Source organism: Arvicanthis niloticus, chromosome 23 (assembly GCF_011762505.2).
Source record: "Arvicanthis niloticus isolate mArvNil1 chromosome 23, mArvNil1.pat.X, whole genome shotgun sequence".
NCBI lineage: Eukaryota > Metazoa > Chordata > Mammalia > Rodentia > Muridae > Arvicanthis > Arvicanthis niloticus.
The window spans coordinates 39,429,297-39,442,626 of record NC_133430.1 but is presented as its reverse complement, the minus strand read 5'-3'; the positions used below and the strand labels follow the sequence as shown (position 1 = coordinate 39,442,626).

At 45.3% G+C, this 13,330-nt stretch overlaps 1 protein-coding gene across 1 annotated transcript in view; it reads right to left on the bottom strand.

Moving 5' to 3' along the window:
* Sptb (spectrin beta, erythrocytic) overlaps positions 1-12,204 on the bottom strand; it is a 129,274-nt gene extending 117,070 nt beyond the window's left edge. Inside the window, exon 1 of the mRNA XM_076921958.1 lies at positions 12,006-12,204. The gene's annotated coding sequence lies outside the window, so the exon portion shown is untranslated. The remainder of the gene's footprint in view (positions 1-12,005) is intronic.
* Positions 12,205-13,330: the final 1,126 nt, after the last annotated feature.

The following is a 13,330-nucleotide window of genomic DNA, read 5'->3' as shown; positions in this document are numbered from 1 at the left end:
CAAATACGGGTGTGCACAAGGGTTCAAAGCAAGCACTTTGGAATATACATGTGGGTTCGAGTCTGGCTTTAACCTTTGTGGGCAGTGGATTGGGCGAGTTAACTTATCTAAGCTTGATATATTTTTTTTATTCATGTACATCCCAATCACTGTCCCTCTTCCCTGTCTCCCCCGCTTTGATTTTCTTTTTTAAAATAATCTTTTAAATTAGAATAATAGTACATAAGTGATATTGTAAGTACACACGAAAGCTTTTAGCATAGTGCCTAGACTAGCATATAAGTTCTCAATAAATGTTGACCTGTTACTATAAACATATTTTCAAGTTAAAATTATGTATTAATTTGGGGCTGGAGAGATAGCTCAAAGTACTGGCTGCTCTTCCAGAGGACCCAGGTTCAATTCCCAGCATCCACATAGGAGCTCACAACTGTCTGCAACTCCCTGGGATCTGTACCATTTTCTGACCTCCATGGACACCAGGCACACAGGTAACGCACAGATATGCATTCAGTCAAAACACTTATATACATAATATGTATATATACACACATACACACAGAGAGGTATGACATAATGTCAAACACTCACGCTATTTTTTAGCCAATAAAAAATTTTGAACCACTCCCTTCTGTGTGCCAAGCATGGCTTTAGATTAAAAAAAAAAAAAAGTACACATACATGCTTAGGTGCTAAGAAAAAAGTATGTGTGTGTGTGTGTGTGTGTGTGTGTGTGTGTGTAAGTATAGATTCATATACATATTTAGGTTCTAAGAAAAAAGTATATATATATACTCATATATATATATATATATATTATATACATATATACATACAAACATAAAAAGTATATACATATATATACTTTTTTAAAGAATAAAGCTCAGTTTCTTATTACAAGAAATAGAAGGCGAGTTGACAATTAAATGGTAAATGGTTCATCCTGTAGCTAAAGCAATAAGAAGAAAATAGAGGAAGCACGTGGTGGCGCCATAAGCCTAGTGAGGGGAGGGCCTACCAGCAAGGGGATCAAGGCGAGGCAACATGTAAGCCTTAAAGGAATGTATAAGGAAAAATTTAAGGATGATTAACATTAATGCGACGATCTCTTACACCTTGGGAAAGTCAGAGAAGCGGGAGCTCTTGCCCAAGGGCAGAGAGAGGGAGCTGGAAGCAGCCCAGCCACTCATCACCCAGCCCAAGGAGACTTCTTGGCTGATGCACATCTTCCTATAATGTTTACACCTTCCCTACCTGAGTTTGGCTACATGATCTACAGAGCAAAGCAAACACGTTCTTGTCCTCTAAGTGTCTTCCATCTAAAAATAGACAAACTGATCTACGGACACATTCGGGAGCTTGGATGACAAGTTATTCCCCAAAGATGGTGATCTCAAATAATATTTAGGTTCAGTGTGGTCCCCAAAGTGATGATATTAATACATTTACTCTCTTCCCATTGGAGATATTAAACAGTGGAGGGGAATATTACAACTGACGGATGGGCTCCTTAAAAATAGAATAGACGATGATCCAGCAATTCTGCCTCTAGATATTTATCCAAAAGGAAAAGCAAGATCTTGAAAAGATACAGGCATTTTTCACAGTGATATCTTGTTCACAGCAGCGTAATTTACAACAGGCAACGGTTGGAAGCAACCCAGGCATCAGTCCATGGACGGGGAGGAGAGAGAAGGGAGTTAGCGTTCAGTGGATCCCGAGTTTGAGTTTCGTTTCGGAGGGTGAGAAAAGACCTGGAGATGAATGGTGATAACATCCAGAGAGCAGTGGAGATGTAATTTTGCCACTGAACTGTATAAAAGTCGTTTAAATAACAAATTTTATGTCAAGCATATTTATCACCATGCAGAAAGAAAAAACATTTTAATTGCATGGTTGCCATGCCCCTGAAATAACTATTCTTCATCATTTAGGGGCAAATAAAACAAAAACAAAACTTTGCTTCTGACAAAGTCTTGGAGGTGTGGCTAATGGGTGCAATGTTCTTCCTAACAGGGATGAAGTCCTGGGTTCCGTCCCTGGCCCCCGAAGAGATGGAGGGCATGCATGATTTAGGGTATATCAGAAAGTTCTTTAGCTAATGCAGTGCTTTCAACCTTCCTAATGCTGTGACCCTTAAATACAGTTCCTTATGTTTTGGTGATCTCCAACCATAAAATTATTTCATTATATACTTCATAACTGTATATTTTGCTGCTGTTATGAGTCATAATGTAAATATCAGATATGCAAGATACCCGATATGAAATATTAGATATGCAGGATACCCCTATGAGTCATTCGACAACCTCCACCCAGCACCACTCCCAGTCGCCCATGCCACCCCCCCAGCCCTCCACCAAAGGGGCAGTGACCCACAGGCTGAAACAGCGATCTAAAGGAACAATATCCAGTTGCCATTCCCTGGGAACGGACACCTTTGCTGCCCAATAGGTAGGTAGCATTGTGGGTAGCTACCACTAGAAAATTTTCAATTAATCTAACCCTGTGTGCCAGCACCATCTATCAAGAATTACTAATAAGCAGTTGAGTGTGGTTGCATATGCCTATAACCCCAGAACACAGGAGGCAATGAGGGAAGATCTTGAGTTTGAGGCCACGTTGGGCTACATAGTAAGAGCGTGTCTCAAAGCCACAAACAAAAAGTGACTAGTCAGTATAAAACTTAGATTGATTACAAATCTTGTAAAGTAAAATTAAAATAATTTTTTTAAGTTATTAATGGAACTTCTACTTCCAAAAGCATTAGTTGGGACTTTATGTCAGACCCAGGACCGTAATTCAAAAGTTAGTTCCTTCCCTTAAGAGCTTATTATCAGCCAAGTATGGTGGGGCCAATCTCCAATTCTAACAAAGGAGAAGCAGAGGCAGAAGGATCACAAATTCAAGACCAGCCAGGGCTGCATAACAAGATCCTGTCTTAAAGAAACAAAGGTTTGTGGGTAAAGCCACTTGCCATCGAGACTGACAACCAGAGTCCAAGCCTCAGGACCACCGTGCTGGAAGGGAGAACTGACCCCCAGCAGTTGTCCTCTGACCTCCACACTTAGCCACGGCCTGCTATACGCCCCTCCCTGCTCACACCCAAATAAATTGAAAAATAAAAACAAAACCTAGACAAATGAGCGAGCACACTGCCTGGTTGAGCAAGATTAAACTGTAATGATAAAAGAAGTCTATAGTTACATTCCAATCGGTCATACATGTACCAAGTGTGGGAAGGGTGGGGGGATCATTACAGGATGGGAAGCATGAGGCAAACTGACTACCCTTGATTCCAGATCCTCCGTTAACCACTCCAAACCTGGGAGAACTGTTTAGAACTGAGGAAGACAGAAGAGGAGGTAGCTGAGGGTCTGCAATAGGAAAGGTTGACAGTTAAGGGTAGAAAATCAGACTACGGTCAGGTTACAAGGACTCTTGGTAAGTACAGATTTCCACCCTACTCTAACTGTAACTGGAAGCTCTAGAAGGGGTGTTGTCTGACAAACAGTTCTCAGTGTAGAGAGGCTGGCAGGACCCCAGGTCACTTAGGGATCTATCTGAGAGTCAGTCTCTAAGTGGTAAAGCCTCCTAAACCATAAAGAGAAGCTCAATCTAGATTTTCGCTAGATTTAATCTATCACTCCAAAATGGGCCGGGATGATACTTAGATGTGCACAGTACTTTTCTGAAAAAATACTTTTTTTTCTGAAAAAAAGTAAGAGTGAAGGGGCTGGAGAGGTGGCTCAGCGGCTGAGGGCAAGCACTATTCTTACAGAGCACCGATTTCAGTTCCCAGCACCCACGTCAGGTGGCTCACAACGGCCTGTGACTTCAGCATCAGGGAATCCAACCCTCTTCCAACCTGCACATAAACCCAGCACTTACAGGCATATGCACAAACACACACACTCACACATACATGAATATAATCGTCTGAGCTGGGCACTAATAATGTACACTTTTAATCCCAGCATTTGGGAGGCGGATCTCTGAATTCCAGGCTAGCCTGGTCTACAGAACAAGTTCTAGGATAGCCAGGGCTACACAGAGAAACCCTGTCTGGAGAAATGAAACAAATAAACAAACAAACAAATAAACCTCTAAAAAGTAAAGACTGAACATAGCAAAGATTTTTATTTTTCATTGTAAAAACCTGTATATTGTTGAGTATACATTTTAAATATATAAAGGAATTCATTTTTATAAATTTAAAAGGTCTTCTTTATGATTAAAAAAACCCTATAAACATCACAAAATGTTTGCACTTTAATCAGCAAATGGAAAATGTTCATATCACCAAAATGAAATACTTTTCAGTTTTGTCTCTACCCTGTCGTCACAGTGATGTGGGAATGATCTAAAAGGAATAGCAGTAGATTCACAGACTCTCCCTGCCCCCAAGCCTTCACTTCAAAGCAAACAGACCATGAGCCATATACAATAAAACGTCTTATTTTTTCATTGCTATCTTTAAATGAAAAGTCTGCCTGACACGATCCCAAATCCACTGCTCAGTGAAACCAGAAATCCAAAAATAATAGACTCTAGTATGTTTGACAAAATGTATCACCATCTCAGTAAATGGTCCTTTTATTTTGACCCTTGTTGGAACCCAAAACAATTACACCATCCTTGCTTGACTCTTTCTTTCTCCTCCCTATCCAAATCCCACCAACCCTGCCTTCCAAATATACCCAGCATCCAACGGCAGAGTACCACCTCCCTCACCCCATGCCTTGTCTGTCACCTGGACTGCAGTCATTTTCACTGAGACTTCTGCCTCTTGTCCTCCACAACCAATCCTCAGGACAACAGATAGGGCCACTTTAAAATCAAACTGGAACAGGTCAATTCTCTGTCCACAATGCCCAGCAGCTTCCTATTGTGCTTGGACTAAAGCTAGAACCCGAATCTCCCGCTGCGTGCCCCCTGGCCTCCTGTCTCCTTTTACCTGGATCTCTGCTAGGATGAGACCTCATTAGAGTTGAACCTTCTCTTGTTCCCTTCATGCTGCCCAATTTTTCTCTATAACACTTGATATTATGATCTACCCATTTGCTGTCTTTTGGTATGATTTAATACTCATCTATCCCAATGAAGATGTGTGCTCCACGATGTCAGACTTTTTTTTTTCTCCCATGTTCTCCCATGTACCCTATGAGCAGTGCTTCTCAACCTGTGGGTCATGACCCTTCTGGAGGTCATATGTCAGATATCCTGTATATCAGATGTTTACATTACAATTTATAACTGTAGCAAAAGTACACTTATGAATAGCAATGAATAATTTTATGGTTGGGGGATCATTATAACATGAGGAACTGCATTAAAAGGTCACGCCATTAGGAAGGTTGAGAACCACTGACCTAGAACATGTTTGGTAAGTAAATGAGAACTCAATAAATATTTTTTGGAGATTGAGAGAGGTACAAGCCAAAAGCAGGCAGCATCACTGGGAAAAAACAGAAAATGTTGAGGTTCCAAATGAGGCAGAAGCCTAATGATGGGATGAGGGATTAGAAAAGCCAAAACACCAATAACAAGAATAGCAACCCACCACTCGTCTACCTGTGGCATCTGCCGCTGACCCATTAAGTTGCACCCTGACCATCGTTATGGTATACTCTGTAGGGCCATTCTTGAAGATTTGTGGGTATGCTGGAGTGTAAACACTGCTACCAGCAACAGCGTCCCCGTGCCTCTCTCCAAAACCAATAAACTCACATGGGAAGTTCTACTGAAGGAAGAAAGCAATTGCTGTCTTGGCCAGAAAGTCCAGAATATTCAGTTCTCCTATAGACAAAAGCTAGACAATGTCTTCTTGTGATGGAACTAGGCAACTGGGTGATGGACAGGTTCTGCTGGCAACCACTGCCTGGGGACATTTCTAGTGCAGTCCCCCAACTCTAAAAGAAGGATAATGAGATATTCTTGAGTGCTCATTATAAAATAAAATGAAATTGTACAAAGACATCCTGAAAACTGAAGGGACTAAACCTTGCCTGTGTGCTCACTCCCTTGACGTAGGACAAGTCCACCTTGTATGCCCTCTAATTCGCTTTCTCTTCAAGAATCTGGCCTGACCCCTCCAACACATATATCTCCACTTAAAAACCTGCACTGATTTCAACATGAACTTCTAAACGTCTTCAGCAAATGGACCCTTAGCCATCCATCTTCATTGTGTGGTCACACTCCAAATACACAGAACTACTGACTGGCACGTAGTAAAGTTCTGCTGCCCATCTGGGTGGCACCACATACTTGCAGCCCCGTGCCACGCCCTTACAGCCTCCCATCTAACAGTCCTTGACATTTTTTTAAAGCCCTCCTGAACATCCCAAACTGCATCAGATCTTCCTGCCATGGCCTTTTCTGAAAGCACCATTTCCCCCAAAGCATTCTACCACGCCAGCGTTTGAGGGTCTGCCTCTCAGGAGAGAAAGGGCCTCTGTTTGCCTCTTTTCTGTGTCCTGAGCGTACGCCAATGTGAGGTACATAGTACATGCCCTATATTTGCTCTCTTTCACTCTCTGTGACTTCTGCCTCAGAGCCAGGGTTAGGGAAGGCCTGGCCTTGTCTTCCTAAGGAAATACGCTGGACGGTGAAGTTGATTCTCCACTCAAGGGTCTTCTGGAATGAGTCAAGAGCTGAGCATGGGGATGGGATGAGGTTTCAGATCTTTCCCCCATCCTTGTCACTTAAGATGGTAGATGCATCTCGCTTTATCTGAGACGCTATGAATCCGCACATGAGACACACCTATATTTAAGTCTGGTACAAAGAGAAAAGATTTTCAACTTACTCATTTGCAAAACTATCCAAGTTTCTGCTTCTTTCACAATAGTGGAAACTTCGGAATTGACTATAATTCAATGCAATTATTGTTCTTTGACTGTCAAGGTGCCCTGTTCCTCTTTTCATAAATATCCTGCAGGATCCCAGCCCAGTTCAATACAAAGTCTTTTTTTTCCCCTAGCCCCATTCCTATTCGTTTGCTAAATTTACAGCATTCAAATGAAAGAAAGGAGACCTGCTTTTGCCCCCACTGTTAACATGATATATGTCTGAGTTTTAATTGCCCTTTAATTATACCCTCAGCCAGGTCTGTACAGATATAATAGAACTATAGCAAAGCCTGAAAGGGCCTCGCTGAGGTAGTGAGAAGACAGCTTTGTAATATTTCCTGCAACCAGAAGGAAAGAACAAAATGAGAGGTGGTCTGGGGATGTCAGAAGCTAAACAATTACAGAGAAAGCACTCAGCCTTTAAACTCTGCAAGCTGCAAGGCTGGTGATCCCCTAGTGATTTGATGTTCGGCTAAAGCTGGCTGAAAATGGAAGAACTCAGATTGCCTGGCTGTGAAACTAAGAAATAGGCAACAAAAGGAAGCCATGCTATGACATTTTCTAAATATTTACTACCGGGAGCTGACTATTCAGTGAGAAGAGCCAGGTCTGACAGTGAAGTCCCTGGACTGTCTCCCACATTCTCCTCTGATCTCTAGCTCCACCTTCCAAGCCAAGAGACCTTTACCTCCTGGGGCTGTCAGAGAAGAAATGCTTGTCTGATAGCCCCAGCAAGTCCGGAGAGATGAGCTAGTTACTGTACAGACCAACATGCACGCCTCCTCCCAGGCTCCTTCCCTACAATATAGTAACCAAAAACATCTGCCCATAAAGACCAAATGAATCAGTACAAACTACTCTATAGACAAAATACCCTTTCCCAAGTATCCTCTGACCTGTATTTTTGTCTTAACCCCATCTGGGCCACTTCAAAGTCCAGTATCCACGGACTTCCCAGCCAGGCATCACTATAAAAGTCAAATCTCTCATCAGCCTACACAGCACCTACTTTCATTCCTCATGCTCCCAACTCAGTTGATAAGTGTTAATCTGAAGGTCAGGGGTGATGAAAAACATTACAGACAATGAACAAGTGTATTGACAGTACTTCAAACTTCCCAATGGTCATGTTTTCTGCCTTTTCATGTCATGGGCAGAGTTTGATTTTGGACAAAGTGCTTGACTTTGAAGCAATATTCTTCAAGAGCAATTTAGGAATCTGGAGACTGGAGAGATGACCCAGAAATTAAAAATGTCTACTGTTCTTGCAAAGGACACAGGTTCTGTTCCCAGCACCCATGAAGAGTCTCACAATGCTCTGTAACGCCAGTTTAAGGGCATCCAATGTTCTCTTCTGGCTCCCTATAGCACCAGGCACATATGTGGTACATATACATACATTCAGGCTAAACATTCATATACATAAAGTAATAAATAAATAATTCTTTTTTTTTTTTTTTACAAAAGACAAAACAAACACCAGGTATCTGGCAATCCCAATGGTTCTCACAGAACCACAGAATCCCACAGAAACCCACAGAAATGCTATAGAAAAATAGATGCCTTGAGATATACACTGCCTGTGGGTAGCAATGTGCATACCCTTTTATGGGATAATGTATACATGTATAGTTAACGAGCAATGGGGAAATTAGAGAACAGGCTAGCATTTCATTATCGAAAACATATATTTCTTCTTCCTCTCCCTGTACCTTTTCATTTTTGTTTCCTGGTTTTGAACTTCACTAGGATGAAACTATTGGATATTAAAATATGTTCTTGCCTCATTTCACCCAAAGGAAAGAAAACCTCAGTGGTTTGAATGGACCAAACTACAGAAAACAAACCTCCCTGGCCATGAGAGGGAAAGAGATACAGAGAAGACATGGGTTAGAATGACAAGAAGAAAAGGAGCATTATAAATGACAGGTGAAGTGCAGCTAGGTCTCACCTTTAAGCAAGTGTCCATATAAACAGAAGGCTAGAACCAGTGACCTCCAAGGTCCCTTCCGACTCCAATCCTATTTTCCTCATGAATTTTTTATAGTCATCCTGTCCTGTGCATCACCATGCCCTTCTGGTCACTTCCAGGACTGAAAGAAAACTCTTTTTTTTTTTAATCTGTGTTTGACTATTGCCAAAATTATAATTCTGTCCTTGAAACAATGACCTGAAAACAAGAGGGCACTGGGCTAAAAACTTCTGAGCAAATAAATGCTCAATGCCGCCTTGAGGTAGTATGTTTTAAACTTCTCTGACATAAGCAAAATTATGATCTGAGGTTCAAGGAGTGAGGAGTTTGATAAGCCAGTGCTACAAGCAAATCTTCCCAACCTATTCTGCACTCCCTGCCGAGCACCTAAAGGACAACAGAGCAAGCAATGGAGCTTGAATCCTGGCCTCCCCTCATCTCTCATCAGCTGTGTGAGATGAACAAGTTATTTAATTCTCTGATCCAATTTCCCCACTTTAAAAATGTATTATTATGGTGTGAGTATGTGTGTGTGTGTGTGTGCATACAGGGACACTTGTGGAGGTCAAAAGACAACTTTGTGGAGTCCATCACACAAGGCTTCAACAGCAAGCACCTTTGCCTGCCGAGCCATCTCACCAGCCATTCCTTTGCTCTTTAAAATGTGATAATATGTGTGACCTTGCAGAATTGACAATTTTCTTCTTCTTCTTCCTTTTTTTTTTTTTTTTTTTTTTTTTTTTTTTTTTGTTGTTGTTGTTGTTGTTGTTGTTGTTGGTTTTTCGAGACAGAGTTTCTCTGTGTAGCCCTGGCTGTCCTGGCGCTCACTCTGTAGACCAGGCTGGCCTCGAACTCAGAAATCCGACTGTCTCTGCCTCCCAAGTGCTGGGCCCGGCTCTTCTTTTTTTTAAGAGTTATTTATTTATTATATATGAATACACTGTAGCTGTCTTCAGACACACCAGAAGAGTGCATCAGATCTCATTAGAGATGGTTGTGAGCCACCATGTGGTTGCTGGGATTTGAACTCAGGACCTCTGGAAGTGCAGTCAGTGCTCTTAACCACTGAGCCATCTCTACAGCCCCCATAATTGACAATTAAATGCCATATAAAGCAACCCTGATCATTCATTCTCTCATTCAGTCAACAAAGACTATCCGAGAATCCACTACCAGCCAGCCACAAGTACATAAAAAATAGAGTAAATAAAAGCTATTGTTCTTTTTATTTATCAAAAACCTATTTTCCAAAATTGTGACAGACTGACATTAGTTCAAAGCTTTCACTTGCACCTAGTTTACCTAAATAGCCATATTTGAGCGTGATTGCAGGTGGGAGTCAGCACCCTGTTATGACTTTACTCCCAAGCAAACAATCCAACAGGTGTGTTGGTTCCACCGGACACCTTCGGCACACTTAGATGAAACAATGACCAGAGCAAAAGGTGGTATCCCAGCTTTCCACGGGGCAAGTCGCTGGGGAAAACTTGATATGCCTGTACTGCAAGGCCCAGCCTGAATGCCTGGGAAGTTTTGGGTGCTTTCAATTCCTTGGGCGGACTCTATGTCTTCAGAGAACTCAAGATTAACAGGACTGGCTCATCCCCAGCCACTACCACTGGGCCGCTGATAAAGGGAGGTATACCAGCAAAGGGTCCTTGTCCTTTCAACTGTGCTTTACTCAATGCCAGAATTTGGTAACTTTGTATAACCGGCTGGCCTCATCTCAAGGTTGGTGGGCTCTTCTCTGCTCTAAGTTTACTGTTGCTTTTGTTAGCTAGTCCCCAAGTCTCTGGGGGTGCTGGGCATTCATAATTAACAAACAGTTTGCACTTATAAGAGTTTCCCATAACATTCTGGAAATCAGGGCTCATTGTAAAAGCATATGAAGTCTGATCCTGGAATAGGAGATGACTGCCCTGGGTCATAGTCACCGAGCAGTTAAAAAGAGATTCTAGATTAAAATTCTGAGCGATCTGTGAAGCTAAGGGTAGCCTAAGAGAATAGCTTAAATATGCCTCGATTTGTTTCTTCTTCTTCCCCGAAGGCTCCTCTCATTCAGGAGCTATCTGAATCACCTCCCTTGGAAACTGAACTATATACATCTATTGCACAGGCAGGGGTTTTATATGGCTGCCTCCTATCGTGGAGGTGACAGCCGTATCCTCTCCCCACTGAAGTTCTTAGTAAAAGAGACCATCACTATATAATCCCATCCTGCCGGATGCATCTAAAACAATGGCTTCTTTCCATATCCCTTCAGTGAGTTAAGGGTGTTATTAACTCTAGCACCTCTAATTGCTCACTGAAAACAGTGGTTTGGATATTAATAGACTATAAATCAAGGCCCTACCTAAGGCTTGTTGTCACGGAAACTGTACTCAAGCCTCGTAGCTATTTCCCCTTTGGGAAGTCTGGGTAAGTTGGTGGGACTTAAGGATTGTGTTAGAGCTCTTGTTTCTTCCATTTTCTTCTATTTCTTCGGGGCCAAGTTGCTGGAACTGGCACGAAGGGTAAGAGTAGAGTGGGCAGTAGCTTGGAGAATAGGAACTCAAAGGGCGATGGGGGTCCTTGAAGTATAGTTCTGGGACACTTGATCTTTCCCTTCTCAGTCTACACTGGGTCACTCTGCACGTCCTGCCTGGCATCCTGAAGCCCGGCCCCCTCTGCTGCCCTGAACTGTCCTCCCAGCCTTGGCACTGGGCAGCCCTGGAGCGCGCTAGCCAAGTTCCAGAAGAGGATCCGACACGCCCGGGGGGTTGAGAAGCCAGGCAGCGGAGGGCACAGGCGCGGACAGTCCTCAGACCGACCACAGGCAGCCCCCCCCCCCCCAACACACTTTGCTCCTAGGTGAGGGTCCTGGGGGAGGCGAGCAAGAGCACACACACCCCAAACCCACTCCCCGTGCCCCAGGGCGACACTCTACTAGCTGGCTTCCCAGAGCTAGCGCCTTACTCGCCCAGCGCCTGCGAAACCCACGCGGATTCCCGCGTCCCGGGGTGATGACTGCCGCAGCCGCCAGGGCCTCCCGGGCTCCGCACCCCTCCCTCCCCATGCTAGGCACCCGGAGCCAGGCCCCCACCGGGCCGTCGCTTCACCCACCCCTTGGGCCTCGCGCACCCGGGCGCTGGCTCCGGGGCACCCAGCTCCCTCCCGCCGCGCGGCCCTCGGGGACTCACCTGCGCTGGGGTTGAAGCGGCGGCCACCCCGAGCCCGGGGGCGGCGGCGCAGGGGGAGGAGGGCAGCACGGGGCTCCTGGCACAGTGGCCGCCGGGCGCCTGGTGCTGCGGAGCCGCGGACCCGCCCAGAGATATAAATAACATTATCTGAGGAGGGACATTCCTGCCGGGGGACATCGCTGCTGCCGGGACCAGATAGTCCCGCGGCGGGGGCGGGGGCGGGGAGGCGGGGCCGCAGCCTCCCGCAGCGCCAGGCCCGCCTTCCCCACCCACTCCTGCACCTGCCAATCAGACTGCGCGCCCGGAGGCACCTGCCTAGCCGCTAGCGCCGCCGCCGCCGGGACCTGGGGCGCCAGGGTCCTCTCTCACCTCCCCTGATCCTGCACACTCAGAGCCCCTTGCCTCGGGAAGAGGACTCGACTCTGCAGCTCCGGCCTAATTCGTGTGCCCCGGAGCCGCAAGCCTGGCGGCTAAACGGAGTCCTCCCAGCCTTTCCCGCCTTGCGTCCCTGCAGATCACGATCTGGTTTTGAAAAATACATCTAAAGACCCGTTTAGGCCGTAGGATGGGTGAGGAGGGCGCCCTGGCTGTTGAGCCCCTCCTGAGATAGGCTGGTAGGGACAGATTGTTCTCGCGGGCGGGTTACGTTAGAAAGCGTGCTCCCGGCCGGCTACAACCGGCTGGTAGTAGGAGCAGACGCTGGGAGCGCAGGGGGTGGGCACTGGGCCGAGGCCCCCGCCCCCAGCCTGCGGGTTGGAGGCCGCAGCTCCAGCTTTCAAGCTGGGTACTGTCCCGGCTGTGCTGGTTGGTGGCGCGCAGCCTACAGTTGCATATTGCAGGGGCCATAATCAACAGGCAAGCGGGCACACCAGCCCACCTGCACCTTCTTTTGAGCCTGGATCTCCGGGCAAGACTCGGCTTTCTCACTGCAAGCTTTGATGGGGTGGGGTACAGCAGGCCAGAGGAGACGCTAGAACCAAGGGTGTCAAGTAAGACATCTGCGACCACGGAGAGTGACACCGACGAACATGGGCGGCTGGCAGGGCAGGCTGTTTTCTTGACTTTTCAACAATACAAGGTCATTGCTCAGTAGGGTTTGCTGCGTACCTTGCTGTACCTTTGCTCTTTTTATTTTTATTGGGGGTGGGAGGTGGGGTCCTCCACACGCTGTGTCTGGGATGGTCTCTCACAGACCATGAACTCGGGTAATCGCAGGTGTAATGGAGACAGCAGTGGCTCCATTACATAGATCCAGAAGGGAGTTTTAACTTTGATGCTCCTTGGAATTCTTAAGAGGAAACAGGCTTTCTCTTGACTTGTTTGCT